The following is a 19,420-nucleotide window of genomic DNA, read 5'->3' on the forward strand; positions in this document are numbered from 1 at the left end:
CCTCATTTCCAACATGGCCACTATACTAAATATAATTTCTTGAAAAATATATGAAGTCAACTAGTGATCAAGTCTAACAATATATTTTATTTCTATATTAATAAATGAATATAAGTGTTATTTGTTATTTTCTCATAATTTACATTTTTTTTCAAATAAAAGAATATTCTACAAAAATGACACTTATCATTTTCTCACTATTTTTTATTTTTTAAAAAGTATTGACAATGATAATAAGTTAGACAATATTTTTTTGATCGTTGATTTTTAAGAAAAATTTAAATTTGTTTTGAATAACTTCCAGTTATAATTGCCGATAATTAACTATATTTCTATATTGAAAATCCTACAAAATCAAGTTTAATTAATAATTTATTGAAAATAACTGATTAATAATTATAAGTTTTTACTATAAAAAATTAATTATTTTTGTAATTATGGTTCGTACGGGCTATAAGCTAATTAATTATTTATAATAAATGAGTATCTATGGATATGAATCATGGAACTGCTCCGGTCTTAATTGTGAGTCACTACTCGAGTTGTTTTGAACATCCTAAAGTAGATATTCTTCTTTAGAAAAGATAACTGATTCCTGGAAAAAGATTTAACCCATTAGGGCCGGGCATGGTTCACTTTTTGGCACAATGGTTCGGGTTCTTCTGGTGTGAAGTTAACACCCAAACTGCCTGCAAACCCGATCGAGCCGCATAAGATTCTTGTTTTCGGGTTAGTCGGGTTTGGCTTGTTTGGCTAAATAAAATTACTTTTTATTTATTTAGTTTCCAAAACTTTTAGTCGGTTGACTATTGTTTATGTATGTGAGAATTTTTTTTTAATGTAAGGAGGAATAATGTCACTGTAACACAATGATGTTTTGGGTTTTGTCCAATTTGACCATTTATGTTATTTTTTTTGCACAATAAGTCATCTAATTTTTATTATACATATCAATTAAACCATTATCGTTAGTTTTTAACCATTCGCCCGTTAACCAGTTGTTCTAAATTACACGAATGGTCCCTGTGGTTAAAATTTTATTCATAATTGGTCCCATAAGTAGTTGAATTCATCATTTTTGAAACTCAGGGGATCGAAATGTAACATTGTCATCGTGTACAAAATGTTTGGATTGTCACTCTGGGGACTATGTGTAGAACATGTTCGTATTGTCATGTTTCAACATCGGATCTTGAAGAACAAGTCGTCGGCGAGTCAGCCTCTTCTTCTGGATCGTTACTCGGGGACTATGTGTAGTGAATATTTATATTCGTTTTGACTTTCGGGCTCACACGTTGTTTGAGCATGTGGTGCAGAGAGTTGAGATTTCTCCGGTTCCTTTACTGGAAGAGCAGGTGGTGGCTTGTTTGAAGATGCCGAATGAAGTTCTGGCGGAGGATATGACTTGGCCTTGGCCGTCGTATGGGGAGCAACGGGAAGCGGTGGTTCCGGGTTTGGCGTCGCATCTTTTGCAAGTTTGATAGGTGTCGAGATTTTATATTTTGATTTCTTTTTCGATTCCGAATACAGCTTCTTTGAAGTTTAGAATGAGGTTGTAGCCTTGATCTTCACCTTCTGTGGCCATGTTGTGAGAGCTCCGACCGCCCATTCCAACGCCTATACGCCCAAGTCGAATAATAATTCGAAGATATCAAATGGGTTACTAAAATCTTGGTTTTTTTTTTTGTTCATTTACTGTAGACGTGAGATTAAAAGAAATGGTGAATTTTACTACTTTTGGGACCAACTACAAATAAATTTCTAACCATAGGTGTAATTCGTGTAATATAGAACAAGTGGTTAAGGAATGAATGATTAAAAACTAATGTTATTGGCTTAATTGATTAATTGATATATACAGTAAAATTAGGTGACCTTTTACACAAAAAAATAAAATAAATAAATAAATAAAAAATAACATAAATGTTTTGATCGGACCAAATAAAATTATATTATATTGTAAATTAAATGCACGAAATTTTCAAGAGAGGTGATGTTCCATTAAAATAAGAAAGTTCGAGAGCCGGTTAATATCAAGATAACTTGTAGCAGTTATGATCATTTTTTAAAATAAATATTTAAAGCAATATTATTAAAAATGAAAAAGTCAAAATGTGAAACAAAATGACCAAGGATGAAAGGTACAACTCACAAGTGGATCAATTATTGACAAGTTATTTTCCTAGAATTTAATGAAACCGACAAATCATTTGAATTTTTTATTAGTAAATCATATGTCAACAGATGATAAATTATACTTTTATTTGGGATATCAATTCTAATGTCATTGACAATTATCTTGCATGTACATGTCATGGCAACCTTTTGGGAGTTCTTTATAATCAAAGTGACTAGAGGTGTGAAGTAAATCAATAATAGACTATCACAGGGAAATGGGTATTCGGAAATCAGATTTGGCATTTTATATTAACTATTTGATTTATATATAAATATAATTATGGCTTATTTGATTGTTTATCTATGTGTGATTTAATATATATATATATATATATATATATTTATATATATATATATATATATATACTATCTTATAAAAGAAATCCCACTATTTCTAAAAATAGATTGAATATAATAATATTATTTTTTTAAGATGTTCAAATCATTAAGCTAATAGTACAAGTAGTCATCAATAAAATAATATTAAATTTTAACATGTGTTTTGAATCCTTATATTTCTCAACAAATTCTATCTCTTTCTCTGAATTTCGGATAATTCAAAATTTTAAACCATCAGAAAATACATATTGATTCAAATATCCCTACTGCAAATGGCTCTTTCTTAACAGGTTTTATTTTAATCCTTACTTGTAATTGATTTCATCATTTTTTAACTTTTTGTATTTTTATCTTATAAATATATTGGGTGAAGGCTTTATTATATCAGGTTTGTTCCTAAAAAGATTTTTACTATGTTTGTTTAATGTGTTGGCTTTGCAGGTTCAAAGAACTTAACCAAGAGGGTCAGTTAGAGCATTGTATTATCATTAGTTTGTATATTTTGGCATCTTACTTTTGCAATAAAGAACGGTTAAACACAAGATTTGACATGATTAAGGTAGTTTGTATATATTTCATCTTGTTTAGTCTAAAAATGAAACCTTTTTCATCATTGGTCTTTATACTATCAAGTTTCATCACATGGTCCTGATTACGGTGATTATTGTCCTTATTATAAGGTTCTATATAGATTTTGTTCAATATTTTAAGGTTTCGAGAACCTAAATCAATATGAATCCTTGAATTACATACCATCGTTGAAAATGTTTTAATTTGTGACCAAACTTGGTTTAAAATCACAATGAACAAGTTGACACCTGAGTATTTTGGCTTTCTCAAATGCCTATTTATCAACTTTTGAATCACGACACCTGATATTCTAAAGGTTTATTATTATAAACTATTATTTATATATTTTAGCATTTTACTTAGTAGGACATTAAATTAATAAAGGAATTAAGGAAAACGAAAAAAAAGAGGACAATAAACAGTACAAGTGGTTTGGGTATGTATAAATGGAAGTAATAACCATTTAGGGGGTGTTTGGCAAAGAAAAACTTATTGCTTATTAGTTTATTAACTTATAAGTTAACAAGTAAGTATAGGGTAACTTATGAAAAAATGACGTATTAGAGGTTCCCCACTGGAATAAGTTATTTTAATCAAAACACTTTTTTAACTTATAGTGATGTGGAACCTATTAAATTGTTTTAAAAAAGCTTAGCCAAACACCCCCTTAATATGGTATGGTAATGCTCTTGAAAAATAGATGTCATTTAATATTCATTTCTCGAAGTGAACGCAAAATGGTTTTAACTCTAAAGAGATCAAATTATTCGCCGCCCGCCGTTTTGCGCGGGTAGACGGCTAGTATATATATATATATATATATATATATATATATATATATATATATATATATATATATATATATATATATATATATATATATATATATATATTAGTGTATAGAAACGAAGAGATGTCTTATCATTAATTGGTATGATTAAAATTATATTATATACTTAAATCACATGGTAAATTAAATGTAAGAAAATTTCAAGAAAGGTGATGTTCCATTAAAATAAGAAAATTTCGAGAACAGGTCAATACCAACATAACTATTATTTGTTACGATAATTGTTTCTATAAAATGTTGAAAAGAATACATTAAAAAAATGGAGATATCAAAATGCAAAAGCGAAATGACGTGGGAAAGAAGACGCAACTCACAAGTGGCTCATTATCGACAATTTATTTCCCTAGAACTTAAATTCAAAAACCATTTGATTCTTTTATTAGTAAATTAGGTTATAGTATGTAAGAATCATGGTTATAAACATAAATTAATTTTTGTAGTAAAAAGTAATAATTATTAATAAAATATTTTCAATAAATTAGTAATCAAGATATTTATGTATTTTATGTAAAATTATAATCGATTCAAATAAATATATGAAATTATATTTTAAAATATATGAGATATTTTTTATTTTTTTTTATTTTTTTTGAGTTAATGGAAAAAACAATAATATTGTATAATGAAATATTAAATTGATTATAAAAATAAAACAACCACAATAAGTGGTGTAATTAATAATATTTTTTAAAAAAATATATAAAAGCAACCATTCAAGTCATTTATAGCAATGCACGTCTAAAATACATTGTTATTTTAAGGTTATCTTGTAAAATATAATTTTTATTTCAAAAAAAATACCAACTTATATTTTGTTTTGTAGCAAGAAATAAGAGGAAAAACCATTCATATCAATTATAGCTATGTACTTTCAAAGTACAATGTTATTATAGGGTTATAGCAAGGCAATATAACATTTATTAAATATTTAGTTTATTTGTTATGAATGCAAAGTAAGATTGGTATTAGACAAAATATTTTAAAAAAATTGCAACAGTTTATGAACAAACAAATTAAAACCTATGAACCTAAAATTCAAAGAGGTGGGGTTGCATGATACCTCTTGGACACTTACATAAACATTATTTTAAAGTAGGATGCTATAAGTGCAAGTAGGATGCTATTAGTTAAAAAAATAGAACTTGATTAGAAAAAAAAACTTATTAATTAAGTGAAAACCCAACCATTATCATCGTACTTACATTTGTAATTGCTTCCTTAAATTACTTCCTTAATATGTGAACCCACCTGCATAAAGATTGAAAATTTATTTAATAATGTCTAGTATAGTAAATTAAAAAATAATTAGTGGACCATTTTTCTGAAAAGTAGAAAAAGAATCCAATCTAGGATTACAAAGATTTAAAACTTTAATGAAAAGAAACGGTGTAACATCCAGATTTTCAAGTATATTATTGTGTGAGTAATTCTGAGATTTATGGAGCGACTCGACGAGTTGTGAGTCCAACTCGTCGAGTAGAGTCGAGTTATCCGCGTGAGTTTAGTGAATGGACTTGACGAGTCAGAGAGCTGACTCGCCCAGTAGGTGCTGGGCAGAGAAACCCTAATTTTTTTGGGTTTGTGTCCTATTTAAAGGGCCTTAAGCCCTCATTTTCGACACCCTTACCTCTAGAGAGCCCTATGAGAAACCCTAGATCGGTTTCATCCATTTTGAGAGAGAAAGAGACTAATTTGGGTGTTCTTGTGCAACTTTTGGAGAAGATTTGGAGAGCATGTTGGCTTGGACCAGGGAGGGACGTTTGGATTCAGAGATTCTTGAGTGGTTAGCTTATGTTGGAGGTAAAAGATGCTAACTTGATCATTCTTTGTGTAGATCTTGGTTTGAGGGAGTTTTTAGGGTTTTCTCCCATCGACCTTGTGTTATTGAGTCCCTTGAGCATATCTTGAGGTTGTAACCTCAGATCTGAACTGTAGGAGGTCTTGTAAGCCTAAAAATTGAAGCTTTATGGAGCTAGAGGAAAACTTTTGAGCACCAAACCTTTGTAAGAGCTTGTATTGGCATTGTTGAGCCCATATGCCATGCATGAACGTAAAGCTGCAAGACTTACGTGATATTTGAGCTTTAGGAGGTCAGATCTAGAGTATGGAGTAACATTTTTTCCTTAAAATGTCTAAATGTGAATTTTGACTTAAGGGACTCGGCAAGTTGATGAGCCGACTCGACGAGTCGGTTAGGGTTTATCCCGATGAATCTGAGCATGCTGTAACTCGGCGAATTGACGGGCCAACTCGACTAGTTTAGTTTGTTTTCATGAGGCTTCTAAGGAAATGAGGGAACTCGACAATTTACTTTGATGCAGTCGACGAATTGGGTGAACATGGACTGTTGACTCGAGCCTAGCTTCTGTTGACTTTTAGGGTTTTTACCAAATGTGAGTAATGGAGACCATGGAGGGGTAGAATGGTCTTTTACCCTTCCCAAGAGTTAAGGAGGGGCTAGTATGAGTTTATTTAGAGTTGTGATTAGATATAATTATCATATGTGCTAGGCGGAGGCCAGATCGATGATTCGTGTACAAGGTGTATTTGCTTGCTTGCTTCGAGGTGAGTCTTCTCACTTTACTTACCAGAGTGGTAATTTATGTTTGACCGGAGGGTCATTACTGAGATACAGGACTTGAGGGTCCAACCTCAGTTGGTTGACCAAAGGGTCTGATTATCTTATTGACCAGAGGGTCCTATTTTCTTATACTGTAATATGTGTCATTAGTGATAGGTGTCGTCATTCATACTGTCTTTGTGACTTATGTTGTTATCATGTCTTGTGTATGTGTATTATTATGAGCTTATAATGAGATATGTGCTATTATGCATCTTGTCTTTATGACTTATGTTATCATATTATTATATGTATATATTGGGTTATAACTATAGAGTCCTATGTGCTTATACTGGGTTATGTGATATTGTGCATGTTGCCTTGTGATTAAAGTGTATGTTATCCTGTGCATTATTGAGATAGGACCAGAAGGTTCAACCAGAGCTGTGATACTGGAGGGTCTTCACTAAGACACATGACTGGAGGGTCCATGCCAAGCTATAGCCATGAGAGGCTTTTTATTTGCGTATGTGGTATTTTGGGGAACTCGCTAAGCTTCGTGCTTACCGTGTTATATGATATGTTTTTCGGGTTCTTCTCAGGATCACAGGAAGGAGAAGGCTTGATTATGCACACCAAAGAAAGAGTTATGAGGATCAGGGATTATTAATCAAATAATTATGGAGTTACGTTTTGTAAATTAAATAAATGGGATTTTTGTGAATCGTGTTATGAGAATTATGTGATTTTTAAATGAAAATTTACGGTGTTACAAGTTGGTATCAGAGCCTTGGTTTGAGGGATTCAGATGCACCTTTGGGTATGTCTGAACTCAAACTGAGGATTTGAGAAAAAATTTCAAAAGAAATGATTTTTCTAAAATGAGCAAGAGTTTCTAAGCGACAAACGAGAAGGAGCAGTGTGTACAATCAACCAGCGCCCAAACGATGATTTCCCAAAGTACCCTTACTTATTTGTGTTATGAGTTATTATCGAGATATTAGTGATGCATGCTAGAAGATAGGCTAGGTATTTCATATTTTAGGGTTAGAGTTACCTGATTTGGGATGCCTTAGCCTAGGAATTGTTGCTATCTGTTATGTGTTTTGAGTATGTGCGGAGTAAGAGTATGCAATATGAATCTTTTAGAGAGAACTTTGAGTAGGGGAGTACTCTAGGAGAGATACCTAGATGAGCATTGGAGGAGCCTACTGAGAGGGTGGTTAGATACCCGCATGGGCGAGAGTTGCTTGTGTTCGGTGATACCTTTTGAGTGTGAGTAGAGCAAGTGGATTTGTAACCTAGAGTGGTTTTACGTGTTGGTAAATATTATTCGATGCCCGAATGCTGCTTGCTTCGTGCTTTGTGTAACTCTTGATGATAGGAGTCAATTACTAAGGGAATATGACAATATTCAGGAGGTAGGTGGTTGGCATAATAAGGAATTCTTCAGTAGTTAATGGCAGAGAAGTGAGAGAACCTAGGAAGAGCCTAAGGAGTGATCTTAGTCAGATGAGTATGCTGATGGATGAGAGTATTTGTTGCAGAGCGACCAAGTTTAACGGGATTGGTGATCGAGAAGGTTGATAACTCCATGGTTTGGCAATCTTTTGATCACCCAACAGACTGTTTCGTAGCTGGACAAAAACTATTGTGATAGCTTCATTTTATTTACTTATTTTTATAGTTTATTTTAGAACATTTCATTCGCATTTTAGTTAACTTTCATTCATATTTTCCCTTTTGTTATGTTTATGACCATTTCGGGGTACTTTCTAGTTTCTTGAGCATTATTGCAGATTTTCTTGGAAACTAGCGGGGCGGCACTCTTGCGAGGCGATTGGGCTTGAAGGGAATTGGAGATTTCATGCTTGATGGCTATGAAGTGATTCATGGGGTGGACTTGTCAATTGCTTGAAGGCTTGGAAGAATTGAGCTTTAAATTTGAAAGATGCCGGGGAACATTCAAGCGTATGAAAATTATTAATCGGGCGAGTTCACGAGCTTTGGAGGATTTAGAGAGGTCAAATTGGGCTTTAAATGAAGAAAAACTTGAAGAAAATGGGCTAGGAGGTGATTGGATTCGATCTGGGCTAGTGGGATATGCTTTAGAGGCCCAAAATCTCAAAGGAGCCCATGTCAGGTACCACCTGCGCAACCCACCCGCGCAGCAGCACGCGGGTCGCGCAAGGCCCTGCAGGGGCAATTTCGGGAATCCTTCTTTTGAGCTATTTGAGGAAGGTTGGTGCCCATCTTTTGGACACTCTTGGACATCCGATTTTTGAAGATTCTCTCTGGAGTTTTGAAGACTTTTGAAGGCCAAGAACACTTGAAGAACATCATATTTTTACCTCTTGATTCTTGCTTAATGTTTGGTACAATTTTCTCTAACTTTGTTTCTTTGTGTTTAGCCATGCTTGGCTAAACTAATCTTGGTTGACTTTTGGTTAATCCTTTGAACTTTTGTTGAATGTTGAAGAATCCATGAACATGTTCTTAAATCTTTATGGGAATGTTTTGTGTTTTAACATCTTATCACTACTTGTATGTTTTAGTTCATGAGTTTAAATATGTTTGTGGTGATTAGTTGGCTAATTTCTTGATTAAGTAAAGGATCTTCAAATTAGCAAGCAACAAATGATTTTTGTGTTGTTTTTGCTTCACACAATCATAAAAACATTTCCTCCAACATGGTGGTGAAAGCATTTGACCCCTCTTGGATTTGGTGACTTTTTGGTTCTTAATGCTAGTTGACTTTCACTAATTACATGCTATTTGGAATTAGTGACTTTGACTAAGGAAATTGCTATGAGCTTCTCTAGCCATTTCAACAATTAAGAAAAGTCTAGGTAATCTCAAGCTCCTTGGATTACTATAGCCAAATTAAGGATTTAAATCAAAGTATTGCACCATTGGATTCTAATGATATGTTCATCAAAAGTCAAAGTGAGAAAACTTTAAGTCAACCATCTCTCCCTTATTGATTTTACATCAAACTCTTATTTTTGTTGCATTTGTCTATTTAAATCATAGTTGATTCTAGTTTGTTTCAAGTATTTCAAAACACCAAAACCCCCCATTTTATTTTTATTGTCATTTTACAAGTACTTTTACAAAGAGATTTTTCATAGAGTTATAAATTGAACCAATCTCCGTGGATTCGATCCCTTTACCACTATACACTATTTTAGTGTGTAATATTTAGGGTTATTATTTGTGTTGGCCTCGACAACCACCATATTGCAAGGACAGAAGTTGATACCTAGTATTTCCTCAACCAATTGGATGGCTCAAAAAGATTCTTACTATCCTCAACTCACTGATAACGGTCTGTTTGCTTATGTCGAATCAAACCCACCTCAAGTCTATTACTAACGCTTGATAACTGTCACAAATATACATAAAGAAAGAATTTATGTTGAGCTCTTAAATGGGAGTTTGTGTTTCTTCAATTCTTCTACTAAGCTCGACAGCATTAATGTACCTCAAGAAATCCCACTTGAATATACAAAACTAATGCCATATGGGCACTTGAAAGCCTTTGGAGGGGAGATGGTGGCTGATCTGCTAACTGAATATGATTTTGGAGATTGTTCTTATCCGTTGGCTTGTGGGAGAAACGCCATTTGCTCGGGTGATGTACAATGTAGTTGTCCGAAGTCAAGCTCTCCGGTGATAGAATATTTTAGAGCAGTGGGTGATAGCCAACCAAACAAGGGTTGCTCTCAAGTTACTCCTCTCACATGTAATGCTACATAAGATCAACATTTCATTGAACTCAAGAACATCAAGTACTTCACCTATACAGCTAACATGGAGCATGTGGATATGGAGACTTGTAAACAAGCATGTCTGAACAACTGCTCATGCAAAGCAGCTATATCTGAGTACTTCGGTTTGAATTCTTCAAGTGGGTATTGTGATTTACCTTCTGAGCTTTTTACTATGACCAACTTTGATGTAGATGCAAACAATCAAGTCCATTCTTCTGCTTTTATAAAAGTCCAGAATGGAAGATATAAATCACCAAAGAGAAAAAATCATGTTACGACGATTCTAGGTTCCATAGTTGGATGTTTGGTGCTTCTTGTCATTGTGGTTGTAGTTTTTACTAAGTTCATAGGCCAAAAGAAAGAGGTGGATGGTGAAATGGAAGAAGAGTATCTAGATAAAGTGCCAGGAATGCCTACTCAGTTTTCCTATGAAGAACTAAAAACAGCCACAGAGAATTTCAGCAAAAAGCTTGGTGAAGGAGGATTTGGATCCGTTTTCGAAGGTTCTCTCGAAGTTGACTCAAAGATTGCAGTAAAATGTCTTCATGGTCTTGGTCTCATGCAGGTAGACTGGAATGAGGTTAGGAAATCATTCATGGCAAAGGTTGAGTCGATTGGCATCATTCACCATGTGAATCTAGTTCAACTTAGAGGATTTTGTGCATGGAAATCAGAGCGATTTCTCGTCTATGAATTCATGAGTAATGGATCACTAGATGGATGGATCTACAATGGAGACAGAAAGAACGCACTCAAGTGGGAATGTAGAAAGAAGATTATTCTTGATATTGCTAAAGGTTTAGCATATCTTCATGAAGAATGTCGACAAAAAATCATTCTCCTTGATATTAAACCTCAAAACATACTCCTAGATAGCAATTTCAATGCCAAAGTATCTGATTTTGGGTTATCTAAGCTCATGGATAAAGTTCAAAGCTGCCAAGTGATGAGCACAGTGAGAGGACTTTTGGCTATATGGCTCCAGAATGCTTCGGCTTAATTATCACCGAAAAGGTAGATGTATATAGCTTTGGGATCGTTCTTTTAGAGATCTTATGTGGGAGGAAAAATCTCGATATATCTCAGCCAAAAGAAAGTCAACACTTGCTGGGTATCTTTAAAGGCTTATAACCATATAGAATTTCGTACGGTGTCTTCATCTGAGCTTTGTTGATTAAAACATGATTCTGAATGTAGCAAGTAGTGTTAATCGCCTAAACCCAAAAGAAAATAGGTAACTTGGATTCACATAGCATCGTCCTCACAGTGTCTTTCAATGTTCTATTTCTTCTCTTAGCAACATAATTTTGTTGAGGTCTGTGAGTAGAGCTGTATTGAAGCATAATTCCCTTTTCTGCGCAAAAATGATCAAGAATAGCATTCTTGAATTCTATTCCATTATCAGTGTGAAGCGCCTTCACCTGGTTGTTGGTTTGGTTCTCAATCAACACTATGCACTTCTTTATCAGATCAACAACCCTAGCTTTGTTGGATAAGAAGAAAACCCATGTAAAACGAGAGAAGTCATCAATCACAACCAGACAATACGAATTTCTATTGATGCTGAAGACGTTGACTGGACCAAATAAATCCATATGTAATAACTGGAGCACGTGACTAATTGAGTTAACCTGTTTTGGCAGGTGTGGTTTTCAATGATTTTACCCTCGGCGCATGACACACACTTCTCAAAAGTTATGAAATCTCTGATAGGTAAGCCACAGACCATCTCATTTTTTGCGAGACGATTTAGGTTCTTGGCATTAGCATGACCGAGTCTTCGGTGCCACAACATTGCGTTCTGTTCTGAGACCTTCGAAAAGAGGCAAGTGTGTTGCTCAATAATGTTGATGTTCATGTCAATAATATATGCATTTCCATACCGATTTGATTTGACAAGAATCCACTCTTCTGGGATGCCAATGCCTTGCTTGAGAATCATGCACTCTTTGTCGGTGAAATGTGCAGAATATCCTTTGTCACAAATTTGGGAAACACTCAACAAGCTATGTTTTAACTCGGGGGCAAAGTTGACATTCTCAAAGCTTTGCACCCTATTTGTAATGGTTCCTCTCTAAGTGATCTTGCCACCTTCTCCGCCCGTAAAGGAAACATATCCCCCATTAAAGGATTGAATGTTGCTCAGTTGGGAGATGTCTCCTGTCATATGTCGGGAACAGCCGCTGTCGATGTACCAAGGTCTGACGACATTCCTCTGCAACTGTCCCAGCAAAATATACGAGATCATTTGGATTTGGGAACCTAGGTCATCACTATCCTGGGTTGGCCCTTTACTTTCTCTTATTGACCTTTCAAAATCTTCAAATCATCATTTCTAATGTTTTTAGAGGATGATAATGATCGATTGGAAGTTAGTTTGGGCATCCAATGATAATTAGGTTTCCTAATAGTCACCGATGGTTTAGAAATATGTTTCTTATTGGTTTGCAGTGATCATCTAGATGTTCTACCGGAAGTGGCTGAAAATCCAGAACTGATCCTTGACGAAATCGATCTTGGCGGAGCCTTGTTCGGTTTTGGCAAACTATTTGGGACTTTATTAGGAAAAACCCTTTTATTCTTTTGAAAAACTTCCCTTTTTCTACTTCGATCAACTTCCCAATCATCATCTCGAGAGTGAATTCTTCAGGACTTTCTAGTTAAAGACCTTCGTCTAGATTCGTTCTCTCCTCTTGGTGACATATATTGTACAAAAATCCTATTTGGAAAATTCCTAGCTATATGACCGCCAATACCGCAATTAAAACAAATTTGCTTATTGTCATTAAAATTGGAACTGCCTTTTTCAGATGAATTTTCTTTACTGACACCCTTACTTTTCCCACAAGAACATGTGCATAAATCAGGATGTGAGATAAGGGAGGGTGCATCTGAAGGTGTGACTTGTGGATTCGGTGTATTTTTCTTTGAAGTATCACAAACATCAGGATTATTTAATAACCCATCAAACACTTTAAAAGAAATTAGTTTAGCATCAGCAGATGCAAAAGTATCACAAAAAAATTGTCATTTTTATCATCAGGAAAAATAAAGCCTTTATTTGGAACAAAAACCTCAGGTTCAGACTCAATTTTGTTATCAGAAATAGATCCTTCAACTTCGTGCTTTGACTGATCTAAGTATTGATGTGCAGGGGAAGTAGAAACATTAGAACTTTCAACATTAATAACTCCTCCTGAAACAAAACTTGTTGGCTTGCCATAAACAATGAAAGATTCGTTGTCAATCTTCTCATCAGCGACAAGGTGATACTGATAATTATGATTGAAAGGAGGAGGCACTTTATCGTATCCTAAACCTTTTTTCATGTTTTGTTTGAACTGTAGGCAATGGTCAATCATGTTGGCAACTACCTCACTTTATACATCATACTTTTAAAATCAAAATTTGCAGTTTCAAATTTGTCTTTTAAAATCAAAATAAAGTCCTTAATTTTTGTCTCTAACTGGGCCTTTAGGGGTTTTTGTCCTTTTCTAATTTGATATTCCTCATATCTAAGGTCCTCTACCTCTCTACGTAATGATTCTATTTCCTCACGAAGAAGTTTAACATAATCAGCACATGCCTGGGAACAAGAAGGTAAACTTACCTCACTTTTCTTGGGTTCGGAAGTAGAAGATACCATCAGTGCAAACTGCATCTCCATCATCTTTTCTTCTGGATCAGCTGCAACATTCTTCATGGGAGCTTCATCATCGACTTGGGCCGGGTGAGCATTCTCAGGTCTTGAAATGTGAAATGCCTGAATCTGGTCCTCCCAGTCAAATGACTAAGCAACCATAGCCTTCTCACCATTGACCTGAGCACCTCCCTGATTGTTTCCCATTGCAACCATCGTCCTGTCATTGTTCAATCTTCTATCCGGCTTCGGGCACTGACGAGGAAAATGTCATGGATCGTGACAGTTGAAACAACGCAGCTTCCCTTTGTTAAACCCCACCTTTTTATCAGCATTCATACCCCAGTTGTTCTTCCCAGTCTTATTGGCAAACTGCTTAGCCCTGAATACTGCCATAGCTATCTGCCATGTGATGTCCATCTCTTCCACATCTTTTGGGTGAATATGATCCAGATCAGCAAATGACAGTTGAGGTGGAAGCTCTCCAGCAACAAGAGAATTATAGCAGTTCACTAGTCATGTGGCAAAGGCAAGATTATCATCACATTCCTTTGTGTTTGAGGAAGAGGCCACAACTGGTACATTGGAGGAAGGAGCAGCTTGAGGATTGACATACAGCTGGCTTTGCGAGTCATGTATGGATGACACAGCAGTAATGGTTTGGATTTGAGGTTGTTGAACAGCAAATGCTTGACCTGAGAAATGAATGATTGATGAAAGATCATTGTTAGAGGAAATCCCGAGGTTTGCAGTCGAATACGAATTCACATGATTAATCTTCCGTTGTTTATCATCAATATCACAGGCTTTGATGATTGCCATTGTTTCAGCAAGAGTGAGACGATTCAAATCTTTGGTTTTCTTATTAACAGCTACATTCATGTCCCATGACTTTGGAAGAGCATTCAGTAGCTCTTTTTTATCTCCGACTTGGTCAAGAAGATCCCAGAAATGTTCATCTCAGTAGTGAGAGTTGTGAATCGCTGCAGCTGTGTCTCCAGGGTTTCTCTAGGAATGTAGTTGAACATGTTAAAATTTTGACGCAGCATATATGCTGGCGGCTTTCCTTCATGTTTTCATTACCTTCATATACCCCAATCAAGGCTTCCCACAAAGCCTTAGCTGAAGTATATTCTCTGAAACCTTGAGCAATATCAGGAGATAGAGCCATGGTCAGAGTGGCCAATGCCCTTTCTTGTTCCTCAATTTTCTCAAAGTCTTTATCTGTATAGCTCTCAACTGCTTTGCCAATTAGTTGTCCTGCAACAGTGGTGGTAATTCGGACAGGACCCTTGATGATGCTCCTCCAAACCTTGAAGTCTTTCATTTTAATGTACTTTTCAATCCGGCATTTCCATTCAGGAAAACCATCTGCAGACAACAGTCTCAGAATACGTGTAGTTGTGCCCATGACAGAATCCAATTCATGATGATGTGTTTGACTTTGTGAATCCGTTTATTATGATTTGAAAGCTGAAAGTTAAAATCAAAAAAATATCAAAATTGAGTTTACGGTCAGGCAATTTACGGACGTAAATAGTGTTTATGATCGTGTGTTTACGGTTCGGTGTTTACGGTCGTGTGTTTACAGTCGAGTGTTTACGGTTGATGAATAACCACTATAATCTGTTTACGGTCCAAGAACACAGTTTACGGTCCTTGAATGTTCTTGAGTTTACGGATGTAAACAGGGTTTACGGCTGTAATCTCTTGGCAGTAAACTTCTAGAAATCTCAGTAAACGCAAATCTAGAGCAAATTTGATCCCTTTAGCAACGAAAACACCAAGCCCAATCACGAACAGTGAAGAATATGAGTTTAAACGCATAAAAAATTCGATTGAATGATGCTTTGATACCGGTCTCGCTCTGATACCAATTGTAAGGTCCTAAAGTGGATCTTTACCAATTATCAAGCAATCAAACAATCAAAAGAAACAAGAATATGAGTATAAGAAGAAAAGAAATCAAGCTTGCACATGTTTATTATTGAAAAACGTCTTGTATAACTCGATATACTTAGTCGTGAACTCTGTGGTAACAACAACCAATAATGACCTACACAACCTCTATTTATAGGGGACATGGGCCGGAAACAGGGTTTACGGCCGTAAACTCATACATATGGCCGTAAATACACCAAAACGCCCTAAAATATGCCAAAAGACTCAAAAGACCATTATACAACGTAAAGCCTTGCCCAAACCACTAATTGGACCCTTCATACCAACTTAATTGTTGAAACTTTTTCTTGAAATATCTGGTATTCTCAGGAAACCGCTAAACAAGGTTAGCAACTACTTTTGGGGATTAACGCTCTGGCGTTAATATCATCTTTTGGAATTCATCATGCTTTATTTGACTTTTAAACATGTAATAGATACAATCATGTAAACTTTTCAAATATATGTTATGGTGGTGTGTACTTTCTTTACTATTCAATTGTTATGATACTGCACATGACGTCCTCTGTGCCCGGACGTTTTCGCTGTTCAGGTTTGGGGGTGTGACAGGTGATTTATGATACTGGCCTTTACATTTATTTGCATGTAGTTGTGATTTCCTAGATTTTATATGAGGTGATTTTTCTCACTATATTACTTATGACATAGTTGATATGCCATGATTGTATGCTTAGCTAGAGTATAAGGATCTTGCTTTTTTCTTGTATGTTCACATGCTTCATTAGGATTAAATAGGCACATTCGGACGAAACATACCCGTTTAGATGAAACAAACTTGTTGGGATGAAACAGACATCTTAATATTATGTATAGTTATTATGTGTTGTATGTAATATTAGGGAACTCACTAAGATTTAGCTTAAAGTTGTGGATTAAATGTTTTCAAGTACTTCCAATGATAGGGGAAAGCGAAGCCGTGACTATACAAACACATCAACAACTTTTATTTTTGAGACTTCCGTGATGATTTTAATATACTCTATTCTTGACTTTTTTCGATAATGGTCTTATGAACGAGTGGTTTTCGCTTAAATATGATTTTATGAAAATGGGTATTTATCTTACTTAAAAATAAATGTTATTGTGAAAATTTGTGACGTTACAATTAGCTCCCAAATCATAGCTATATGAAATCGTAAGTATGCGCATCCTATTTATAACATGTTGGATCCACCATAATAAGCTATTAAAACTGTCACATGCTCAAGGTTAATAAAAAAATGCCAGTTGTGTGTAGTGGTGTTATGAATGGTGCATCACACAATAAATCCTATGCTAATGCCTTAATAGTCAATTTCCCTTTGAGGCCAAAACACTTAAAACAATCTTAGGTAACACATGACACAACGTAGAAATTTAAAATACTATTTTCGGTATAAAAAACATATATATTACCTGCACACTGTTATTAAAAGAAAGTACATATATACAATTAAAATACTTCTCTTGTATTTATCCTTAAGAACATTCTAGATATAAAGATTCTATTTTACCATCACAAACTCTTTTGATACAGAAAATACATTAAGAAGGATCAACAACAACTCTTGTTCCTTCCATATGCACTTTACCAACACGAAAATCTAGCAGAACCTCATGACACTATACAAATAATGAACATTCCACCGTCATAAAATATCAATTCATCCTAAAGTTCCATAATATAATCTATACTTACCTTCAATTTTAGTCTTTAGATAAGCATCACAAGAAGTAAACAGTTGATTAAACGCACAAACTCTAGAAAATGTAATGGAAAAAAAGATACTATCTTTTTCATACAAAACCTTAGTAATTGAGAAAATGTCTATATCTGAATCCATAAGTGCACCAACTAATGCAAATGCATCTATTAATTTATCATCATTTTCAATTGTGATGATTTCAAGAACAAAAATTTCAAGAAGTAGTATAGCACACCCACCAACAAGAACATTGCCCAATTGAAAAAACAACCAACGAAAAGATCATTGAAAAAAAACAAGTATTTTAAAAAGAACTAGTTAAAAAATGAGCACTGTTTTTGTAGAACACTCAAAAGTTTCATAAAGGGATCATAAAAAGCACCTACTGTTTAAACCCTATTGGATGAGTCATCGAACTTCAATTGCAGGATACAAGTGACATTTTACATCTTTCTCTACTGTTCCAACAGCTTTACCATATTTCTGGAATCAAAGGCATCAAAATATTACATGAATTTTTTGAAGAAGAACTATTAAAGAAGCAAATATAGGAACACGCCAATATTTAAAGCTACTTTCCAAAATACATTGGCCTACTAACAGTATTACATGTAAAAAAAATCTTGTGAACCATAGTTTATACCACCACCAATTAAATCACCAGTGATAGGAACATAAACTTCACTGGCTTTATTATCTTTGCCATATAGAGAATGGTAACCAGTTTTGTGATCGTTGGAATAAGAGCACGAGACAACAAACTTAATTAGCAGTGGTACGACGATTAAAGAACATATAGGGAAATGAGATTAAATAAATTACAATTTACAACAACTTGGAGAAGGAATTGTCATTGAAATATAAGGTTTTGGTAGGATGGACATAATGAAAGAGATGTAATAGAAAGAAGGGGGTGTGTTGTTGCATGATAAATAGATTTAGGGTTTTTCTAAGCAATCTAGGTGAAATATCTCTTGGAAAGGTTCAAAAGACCTAGCCATATACTATTAGCACAGGATATGAGGGGGTTTAGGAATTATAAGACTCTAGGTAGAAAGATTACCACATATTTAGTGTTGTACTATGGTTTTTTAGTATGACACAAGTATTATGACGTGCAAATATACATGTCGTAAACCCTACAAATTTTTAAAAAAAGGCGTTTTTTTCAAGAATTACACTTTTGTATGTCATAAAGTTCCTGCATGTCCTAATTTTCATGTCATTAAGTTTCTGTTTTCTGGTAGTGTCTAGTGGTTTGAAGATTAAAGATCTTATGTCTGCTAAATTGCATAAAAGTGTATCTCAAATGGCTCTATGTATAGTAATTTGGAGCTCTGAATTTTTTTTATATAATTTGGATATTATAGGTTCTTTGTTTGCTAACTGAAGGATGGTATACATATTTTATTGTTTACTCTGTGTTTTTTGTTTACTATGACACTAGTTTTGTGACATGCAAAAATCCTGTCGTAAATCCTTTAAATTATAGAATATATGACATTTTTATGACTTATGCTTTTTTATGTCGTAAACTTAGTATGTGTCATAATTAGCATGTCACTACATGCCTATTTTCTAGTAGTGTCTACTAGTTTCAAAATTACAGATTTTATGTCTACTAAATTGGATGAAATGGTATCACAAATGGTTCTATGTTTGCTAGTTTAGAGACAGAAAATTTTGTATCTACTAATTTGGAGACTATGGTTTTTCGTTTGCTAACCGAAAGTATTTTTGCTAATTTGAAAACGAATAACAATGCAATGCTTAAGGAATTTTTTTGACTTTGTTCTTATCAATATGACCATAAATGAGGAAACACAGAGTCTTAAAGGAATCTAATAAGATTTTGTTTTTCTA

General features: G+C 34.4%; 1 pseudogene; it reads left to right on the forward strand.

The window, feature by feature from the left end:
- The first annotated feature begins 10,013 nt into the window (after positions 1–10,013).
- Positions 10,014–11,401, forward strand: LOC111895060 (G-type lectin S-receptor-like serine/threonine-protein kinase SD2-5; annotated as a pseudogene).
- The last annotated feature ends 8,019 nt before the right edge of the window (positions 11,402–19,420 follow it).

Source organism: Lactuca sativa, chromosome 1, assembly GCF_002870075.4.
Source record: "Lactuca sativa cultivar Salinas chromosome 1, Lsat_Salinas_v11, whole genome shotgun sequence".
Taxonomy (NCBI): domain Eukaryota; kingdom Viridiplantae; phylum Streptophyta; class Magnoliopsida; order Asterales; family Asteraceae; genus Lactuca; species Lactuca sativa.